Source organism: Chelonoidis abingdonii, chromosome 7, assembly GCF_003597395.2.
Source record: "Chelonoidis abingdonii isolate Lonesome George chromosome 7, CheloAbing_2.0, whole genome shotgun sequence".
NCBI lineage: Eukaryota > Metazoa > Chordata > Testudines > Testudinidae > Chelonoidis > Chelonoidis abingdonii.
In genome coordinates this window covers 30,209,773-30,218,895 of record NC_133775.1, presented here as the reverse complement: position 1 = coordinate 30,218,895, position 9,123 = coordinate 30,209,773, and the positions used below count along the sequence as shown (strand labels likewise).

Sequence of the window (9,123 nt, the reverse complement as noted above, 5' to 3'; positions counted from 1 at the left end):
TCAGTCACCTTGTATTGTATGTCATCTTTCTGTTTCCGGTAGTAGTATCATTGGCCATTAAGGAATGGGTCTGAGTTCTTTTGAAGACTCCAAATTAACTACATCAAGTTCAAATTGTTACTTTCTTGCAACTGGCTGACAGCTTTCTTTCTTGAAGGTCCTAATGAAGATATTTACAAGAATGTGGGAATGAATTCTGGAGACTTGTTTTTTAAAAAAAAAAAAAAAAAAAAAGCACACTAATCACAAGAACTGGATAGAAAAAGTGAGTGGAAAATTCCTGAACTTAAAGCTCACTCTTTACTTTAAAATAGTACAAACTTGTCACAGAAGTTTGAGATTTGAACCTCTAACTGACCATTATGTCTAGTTTAGATTGTATTTTTCTAAGCATATGGCTCTAATTGTCTTATCTAGTTAGAATTGATGCAAAGGGCATTATGAAACTGGCTATGCATAATGATCTGGCTAGACTAGACTATCCAACAATATTTCTCCAACAGATCCAAAAGTTAAACAGTTGGACAATGGTAACATCAAACGAACTGGTCCTCAACACTACAGACATAATGAATGCTAATCCATACATGTACTGAGTTACAGTGCTACTTACCAAAGGCCTTTGGTTTCTTCAGATTTTCTATTTACCTGCAGTAATAGTATAAAAAAAAAAATCAACCCAAACTGAGTTTCAGTAAAACATATTAGATAAACTGCCCCTGGAGACAGTGTAGTGGATTAACATAAATGTTCAAACCTAGCTCAAGGCATAAAGTAGCAGACGTTTGTGCGAACAAGCCATACCACCTGACATGACTGGTAGACTCTTCTCTGAGAGGCCAGAGTATCTAGCCAGGGATAGGACAGGTTGGGTTGAAGTATGGTGGCAGAGCTGAATGGGGGAACTTTACATAGCTTATTAAACACACCACTGGGTAGGACCAGGCATGTAGCCTTTCACTTCTCTTAACAGAATGTTGACCTACGTTTTTAAAGAATAAAGGTGAGGTAAAGGAGAAAATAAACATATCAGCAACAAAAGTACTTCCAAAATATCCATTTTTATTTAAATGTTTCCTCCTGTACACAAGACCTTAGACTATTTTTGGAGTCTAAATTAGATGTATGGAGGTTTTGAGGCCCAAATATTGGAAAGTGGATATTTGATGGAGCTATTATCTGCTGCAGTCAGAAAGGTGGTCTGTGGAACTTTGATACAGTACTTCAGATATTATAATTCTGAGCTCTTAAGCAGTCAGTCCTCTTGGTTTGGAACCATATTTTTATGCAAGCTTTTTTTCTCCATAATCTGTTCACTTGAAGCAGAATAATAACAGAGGAACATATTTTAGATGATTGCACACATAAGAGCAAAAATCCTATAGGTGTAGTAAAATGTCCAGTGAAATGTTTATGTACTATGTACAAACTTGGAAGACATTAAACATGTTCTGTCTGAATGTTTGTTTTGTAGGAAAGTGCTGAAATAAACATTTGCAATTGAAGTAAATCTTGAGTGAACTAGTAATTTTAAGATCAGCTTTTTCTGTGACCAGTATCCGTATACTTTGGGCAAGGATTAAATATTGGACTGATTTGAGATGAATACCTAAACTTTAGCTTGATGCTAGCTCTAGGTCTGTACTAAATTAACTCTTGCATTTGTTTTTTTTTCATTGAATTATTACATATATTAATCTCTTTGGTTTTCTTGTGTAAAACAGTCATGTAGAAGTGGTAGGTTTATCATAATAGGTTCAACTCGGCACAGAGGCCAACCAAATGCAATAGGTAGCAGAGCTGGGATAGACTGAACAAATTCCCCCTAAAAAACTAAATTTCTAGTAAGTCATTTCAATAAGGCTTATTTCACCAGCATTTTGGTTATCTTGAGAATGCCATTCAGGGAAAACAGTTCATTAGCATGTAAGCACTGATGGCAATTCTTTGCCTATGTACACACCACTTCAAAAGCACTATTGCAGCTACAAGGACATCTGAAAGAAATGGCATCTGCTATTATGAACCATTGAAAGGGCATCACCTCTCCCACCTGATTATTTCCTAACTATTTCATCATAATCCTAGATGACATTATAAACTTTCTCTTGATTTTCTTTAAACCAGTCTGACTTACACAATTCAGCAAAACCCAAATCTGATTACAATGCAGAGTAGTGTTGCTGCACTAATACAGATGGAACACCTGTGAATAATTAGGAATACATAAAGACTAAAGGTGAGCTAGGGCCCATTACACAACTGAGCCCCTCCTATGCAATCTTTTCCCATCTCTAATACCTTCATATTGCCATATGAGGCAGAACAGGTTTATCCCAGCCACAAGCCAGTGGCAAGGTACTCTCCCCCTTGGACTTTTTATAGCCATACTTCTCAGTTCTTGGAGCTAGTGATCCCATATTTGATGTGCTGTTGGAAATGGCCTGTATTGACAATCCTGAAACTTAATCAATACATTTTCTCCTTGTCCTCGTCTAATGCTGAAGCCAAACTTCCTCAACCACTGTTCTGGCTAGTTAGAGAAGGAAGGTGGAAGATGACTTAACCTGCATGTTGTTGCTCAGAATAAGTACAAGCAACACCGGGCTCCAGAGCTGGCATTGGATGATATGCATACTAAGAGACAAAATGTAGAAACAACTCAAACACCTTCCTGTGCCTTACATAAAACTTAATTCTAGTTAGAAAAACGTAACTATAATGTCTGGCAGGTCTAAACCAGGAAAGAACACAGACATTGCCATATAGCATCAAAGCAATGATGCATCTATTACAACTTCCTGTCTCAGGCAGTGGCCAATACCATATGCTTCACTGGAAGGCTTGGGAACACTTTGTTGTGGCAGAGCTGGCCCCTCAGTGATGCTTCTTCCTAACTCCTGTTAGTAGCCTATGCCCTGACGCATAAAGATTTGTACCTTATCTATTTTGTTAATGGAGTTACGGATGTATAGACATCCATTTTATTTTCTGGGCCTCTTATTAGGCTGTTTAGTCTCAATGGTGTCTTGCGATAAATTCACCACGTTCACTACCCACTGTGAGGAAATGTTTCCTTCAGGTAGTAGTGACTTTTTGCCTTTTACTTTCACTACTGAATTCTCCTTTTTTTTTTTTTTTTTAGGAGAACCTGATTTTTCCCCTTGGTTATACCACTATTTGCATAACTATCACTTCCCTTATTCATCTCTCCTCCAAATAGTCCCAATTTTTTCTTCAGTCACACACCCCTTTTATGTTGAAGCCTTTTTATGTCTTATCAACTTAGGCCTTTGTCTCTGGACACTTTAAAAAAAAAAATGTCATCCCTTCTGAGAGAGGGTGAATTGAAAACTCAGGTGAGGGCATATTATCAAATTACATAATGGCATAACTCAGTATTCTCTATCCTGTTCTTTCTACATGTTAACATTGTTGCCTTGCTCCCCCTACAGCTAGGACAGAACTTCTAACATCTATACTCTGTAAGAAAAGGCTTAATCAAACTTTGTAAAGCTATTCAGAATGAGCAAGTTTAATTCTATCCTCTTCCACTCTCCAGCTTGCTGGAGTAATCAGACATCATCTCACAGCTCCTTGCTCCCAAATGAAAATTGGGAACAGCTCTGTGGGATAAACTGCAAAGGGGAGCCCTGTAGGTTTTGGTATGGAGGTGCTCTGTAGGTGTCTTAAAATTCTGTAGCAGCTGCCTTGACCTCTTCTGTAAAATACTCCACTTAAGTTATGAATACTTTATTTTAAAATAATATAATAAATCCTGATTATCAATATTGCCTGTAAAGGAGGCATGGTTTATTAATCCTTACCTAAAGCCTTTAATGAAGCAGAAGTTGCAGGAGGAGTGAGCTGGATGTTTTGGTTTACTTTGGAACCTCTTTAAGAGTTTACCTACCATGCTCTTTGCCTCTATCCACAACTCAACTTTTTAAAATATGGAGGAGACAATAACCTTAATCCCATGCCCCTGGAAGAAGTGTGAAAATATTAAAAATTGAAGGGTTAGAGGCCAGAACCTTAGAAGTGTTTAAGTGTCAAATCTTGTTGGTTTTTCAATGTAAGCTAGGGACCTAAGTAGGTTTGAAGATCTGGGCCTGTACGTGCACTTTAAAATGTTCCCCTTTTAAAAAGCTGAGCTATAAGCTTAGAGCCCTTCTGAAGTGGTTTAAAAACTCTGAATTGAAAAGGAATGGGGGGGGGGGGTAGGGCTGCTCCTGGCCTCATCAGAAAGGCTCATCTAGCCCCAAATTTCTGTTTCAGACCCTTCTCCCACCCTTGGCCTAAGTTTGTGTTATCAATATTTACTTATTTCTTGGTGGCTGGTCAACGTCAACCTGGACAAACTGAACTGGACACTTTTTCCTTTGACTTATTTGTATAGTTGTTTTTGTGGTGTTTAGAGTACTGTAATAGAAAACAAATCAAATAAATTAATGGAGCTTGTACTTTTCCAGCTGTTGGAATCAATAAATATATTGTGAAATATTGTCTGCACTCTTTTCCTTTAACTTTTTTCCCAAGATTTATTAAAAAACAACTTCAGGATAAGTAGTGTTTAGATATTCAAAAAGTTTTTGGGCCTCAACTTCACCCACTGAAAGCAATAGGGACTTTGAAGTCCAGAGAGGAATGTGGTCAGAACAATATTCAGAGTATTTTAATAGTACCCATCTCACCCAGAAAAAGTTCTAGCAGGCAGAAGAGCTAAGCTTGATAAACCCCCCATTTTTTTGGTTTTGTTTTGTGAACACATGTAGCATCTGCCTAAATCCTGCTTTAGTCTGACAAATTAAAATCATAAAATGGTTTTTATTACCTGTGAATTTTCTCTTTGCTATAGCAAAGTGTTGGCCTTGGAATTCACAACTGTTCCTAAGAAAAATGTCAAACCAAGTTCCAGAAATTGTGGTCCTGTTTTTTTATTGGTTTAAAGAATGAGCTATTATACATTCAATCTAATACAGGAAATAGTATGGAAGCTAATTTTTGAGCTAAAGAAAACTATCACACTTTGAGCTTGCCCAGGCTAAACATTTAGATGATGGCAGAAGAAGGATTAGACCTGAATTAGAATCCTGCTACTACCTATATTAAATAAGCACAACATCAACAAACTGATGCCACCACAGCCTTATCTACAACTACCTGACCAAATTAACTAAGACATATCACCATCTCCAAAACTGTTAGCTAACAGGACTCTTCAAAGTCCTGTTTTAATGCACATTTTATTCAGCTGTTGTAGCAGAGTGGGGGGCCCCCCTTCAGGAATGAGCACCCCCCCAGTGCTAGGCACTACACCAGGCATAGGCAACCTACGGCTCATGGGCTGCATTCAGCCTGCTTACCATTTTAATCCAGCCCTTGAGCTCCCCTTGGAGAGTGAGAGCTGGGGCTTGCCCCACTCCAGCTGGGGCATAGGGTTGGGAGCTGCTTCATGCAGCTCCCAGAAGCAGTGGCATGTCCCCCCCTCCAGCTCCTATGCATAGGGGCAGCCAGGGGCTCCACTCACTGCTGTTGCCCCCATAAGCCAGGAATCATGGCCAATGGGAACTGCGGGGCTGTGCCTGTGGACTGGGCAGCATGCAGCAGCACTGGCTGGCTGCGGCTCCGCATAGGAGCCGGAGCGTGGATATGTTGCTGCTTCTGGAAGCTGCTTGAGGTAAGCGCCAGCCAGAGCCTGCACCCCTGAGGCACCCCACCCCTGCCCCAGCTCTGATCCCTGTCCCACTTTCCAAACCTCTCAGTCCCAGCCTGGAGCACCCTTCTGAACCCCAAACCCCTCATCCCCAGAGCCTGCACCCCCAGCTGGAGCCCAACCCCAATTTCATGAGCATGCATGGCCCACCATACAATTTCCATACCCAGATGTAGCCCTCGGGCCAAAAAGTTTGCCCACCTCTGCACTACACCAACTCAGAACAAAACACAGCCCATTTCCCAAAGAGATTGCAGTCCAGCTATTTGTCTTTGTTGAAGTATTAGCTCATGGTTTTCCCAGAAACCTGACTCCTATCCACACACAAATTGCTAGCTCAAAGTAAGTGGGTCTTTAAACTGGAGCTAATTAGCTCAGCTTGACACTAAAACATTAGGTTGACCTCAGGTTGCCAACTTTGGAATCACACAAAACCAAACACCCTTACCCTGGCCCTTCTCTGAGGCCCCACCCCCACTCCATGCATCACTTGCTGTCCCCCACACTCACTTTCACCAGGCTGGGGTATGGTATTGGGGTATGGCAGGGGGTGAGGGCTCCAGGGTGGGGCAAGAAATGAAGAATTTGGCATGCAGGAGGGGGCTGAGATGCGGGAGGGGGTTCAGGGTACAGGCTCTGGGAGAGAGTTTAGGTGCAGGAGGGGGCTCAGGGCTGGGGTGAGGGATGTGGGCTCCAAGAGGAGGCTGAGGAGCATGTGGTACTTACTTTGGGTGGCTCCCAGAAAGAACCAGCGTGTCCCTCTGGCTCCTAGGCTCAGGGGCAGCTAAGTGGCTTCATGTGCTGCCCCTGTAACTTTGACAGACCCCAGTCATCAGCGGGCGGGATCAAACCTGGGGTCTCCAGAGCTTAGTGCATGAGCCTCTGCTAGATGAGCTAAAAGCCAGGTGGCTCTTAACTAAGGCTGTAGAGCAGAAGCTCTCAAACCGTGGGTCTGGACCCCAAAGTGGGTCACAACCCCATTTTAATGGTGTCGTTAGGGCTGAAGCCGAAGACTGAGCCCCACTGTCTGGGGCCAAAGCCCAAGGGCTTCAGCCCTAGGGAGCAGGGCTCAGGTTAGTCCCACTTTCCCAGGGCTGAAGCCCTTGGGGTTTGTCTTTGGCCCCCTGGCCTGGGGCAGGGCTCAGGCAAGCTCAGGCTTCGGTCCCTCCTCCTGCAGTCTTGTAGTAATTTTTGTTGTCAGAAGGGGGTCCCGGTGCAATTAAGTTAGAGAACCCCTGCTGTAGAGCAAAGCCATTAATCTCTTTCTCTAATTCAGGGGTGGGCGAACTTTTTGGCCTGAGAGTCACATCTGGCTGGGGAAATTGCATGCAGGGCCATGGGGCAGGGAGTTGGGGTGAAGTAGGGGTGCAGGGTGTGGCAGGGGGCCCAGGGCAGGGGTTTGGGGTGCAGGGTCCAGCCCAGCTCTGCTTATCTCAAGCAGTGCCAGTGTGGCAGCATTGCGCAGCGGGGTAAGGCAGGCTCCCTGCCTGTCCTGGCCCCGCACTGCTCCCAGAAGTGGCCAGCATGTCCAGCAGTGGCTCCTGGGTACCCCCCTGGAATCTCCCATTGGCTGCGGTTCCCTGTTCCTGGACAATGGGGGCGGGGTGCGCGTGCAGGGACAGAGTAGGTACGGAGCTGGCAATCCCGTGGGCCAGATTGAAAGCCCTGACAGGCTGGATCTGGCCCATGGGTTGTAGTTTGCCCTCCCTTGCTCTAACTGGTCATGGTGCCACTAGATGGGATAGAACACCACACCTAGGAGGTGTGTGGGTTAACCCCTGCTTGAAGGCACTGCCCTTGCTGCTCTGGTTCCTGGCCAATAGGAGCTGCGGAGTCCGTGCTTGTGGCAGGGGGAATGTGCGGAGACCCCCTGGCCGCCCCTGCACCTAGAAGCTGCATATGCCGGCCACTTCCGGGAGCCACGTGGAGGCAGGGCAGATAGGAAGCCTGCCTTAGCCCTGCTGTGCCACTGACCAGACTTTTAGTGACCTATTAAAATCTCCCGGATTGCTTTCAATAGTCATCGGGAGATGGATGCCAATTCTGGTAGACTCCTGGTCAGTCTGGAAGAGTTAGCAATCCTAGGCTGACCCAGCTACAGGGCTGGTGCTTCCATTAGGCGATACTAGGCTATCGCCTAGGGCGCCAGCATTCGAGGGGCAGCATTTTGTGCACTTCCCATGGGGCGACCGGGAGCTTCTGGTTCCGCTCCTGTCGCGCTGCCGAAGGACCTTCTGCCGACGTGCCGCGGAAAACAGCGGCATGCAACTGAGCAGCTCAATGACTGCTGCCGTCGCCTGCGGCATTTCGGCAGAGGGTCCTTTTTCGTCGGCGCGATGGGAGAAGAACTGGAAGCTCCTATGTGCCCCACGGGGAGAGCACAAAATGCTGCTCCCCGAATTCTGCCTAGGGTGCCAGAAACTCTGGCGCCACTCCTGCCCAGCTATGTCGCTCAGGAGGGTGAAAAATCCACACTCCCGAGAGAGGTATTTAAGACCACCTAGCCCTGGTCATGACAAGGCTAAATCAACAGAAAAAAGCTTCCCTCAATGTAGCTACCGCCTCTTGGGGAGGTGCTATAGCAGAACAGCTGTACCGTTTGCTAGTGAAGCTATAACCTTAGCCAGCTAGTGCTGCCCTGGGGGACAGAGCCAGTCTCCAGCTGCAGCCTGAGATACCAATTGCTAATGCAATCGCTCTGTGTAGGCTGTAGCGGGAGTGTTGGTTGGAGGTGTGGTTACTCCCTGTGCTCTCCCAGGACACCTACTTAGCTTGGCTGCTGGGCCCAGACTTGCCACGTGCAAATGTTGTGAGTGGAAGTTGGCGGCCCCAGGCTAGCGGGACTGGGACACTCTGAGTCCTGCCTGTTGCAGGGGAGCCAAGCCCTAGTAGCTCTGACCGATATGTTAGTGAAGACCAGCCCCTAGCGCTGCTAACAACGCGGATTTGCGCCTGTTCAGGGTGCAGCGCGGAGGGCCTGGGGATCGGAAATGAACACCCAGGCCCGGGCGCTGAGCGAGGCTGCCGCTCGCGGCGCAGACAGCAGGTCTGAGGGGCAAGCGAGCCACACCGGCAGCACGTGGGAAACAACACCCCCGGCAGCCGCACACCGCGTCCCAACGCTGCAGAGCGCTGCGAGCCCCAGCTCAAGGCTCCTGCTTTAAAACCAAGCGTGGGGGGTGGGGGCCTGGGGGATTCTCCGGCTCCGCGGAAGCTCCGAGCGCCGCCGGCTGCCCCGCCAATGCCTAGGGCTGCAGGCGCCAAGCGCCTCCGCCCCGTCACTCTCCGTTCCGGACTCGCCCGGGGCGCCACGTGACCGCGGATCCGGGTGCGGTGGCTTAGCTCGGCTGCCTCCCGCCCGGCGGCCCGGGAGCTGCATGGGTCCCGCGCCCCGCTGCGATCGCGCC

At 46.7% G+C, this 9,123-nt stretch overlaps 1 protein-coding gene across 1 annotated transcript in view; it reads left to right on the top strand.

Annotated features, from left to right (window-relative positions):
• Positions 1–9,078: 9,078 nt before the first annotated feature.
• The window catches only part of MCOLN2 (mucolipin TRP cation channel 2), a 38,971-nt gene continuing 38,926 nt past the window's right edge, over positions 9,079–9,123 (top strand). Inside the window, exon 1 of the mRNA XM_032798857.2 lies at positions 9,079–9,123. This exon is cut by the window's right edge and continues 114 nt beyond it. The gene's annotated coding sequence lies outside the window, so the exon portion shown is untranslated.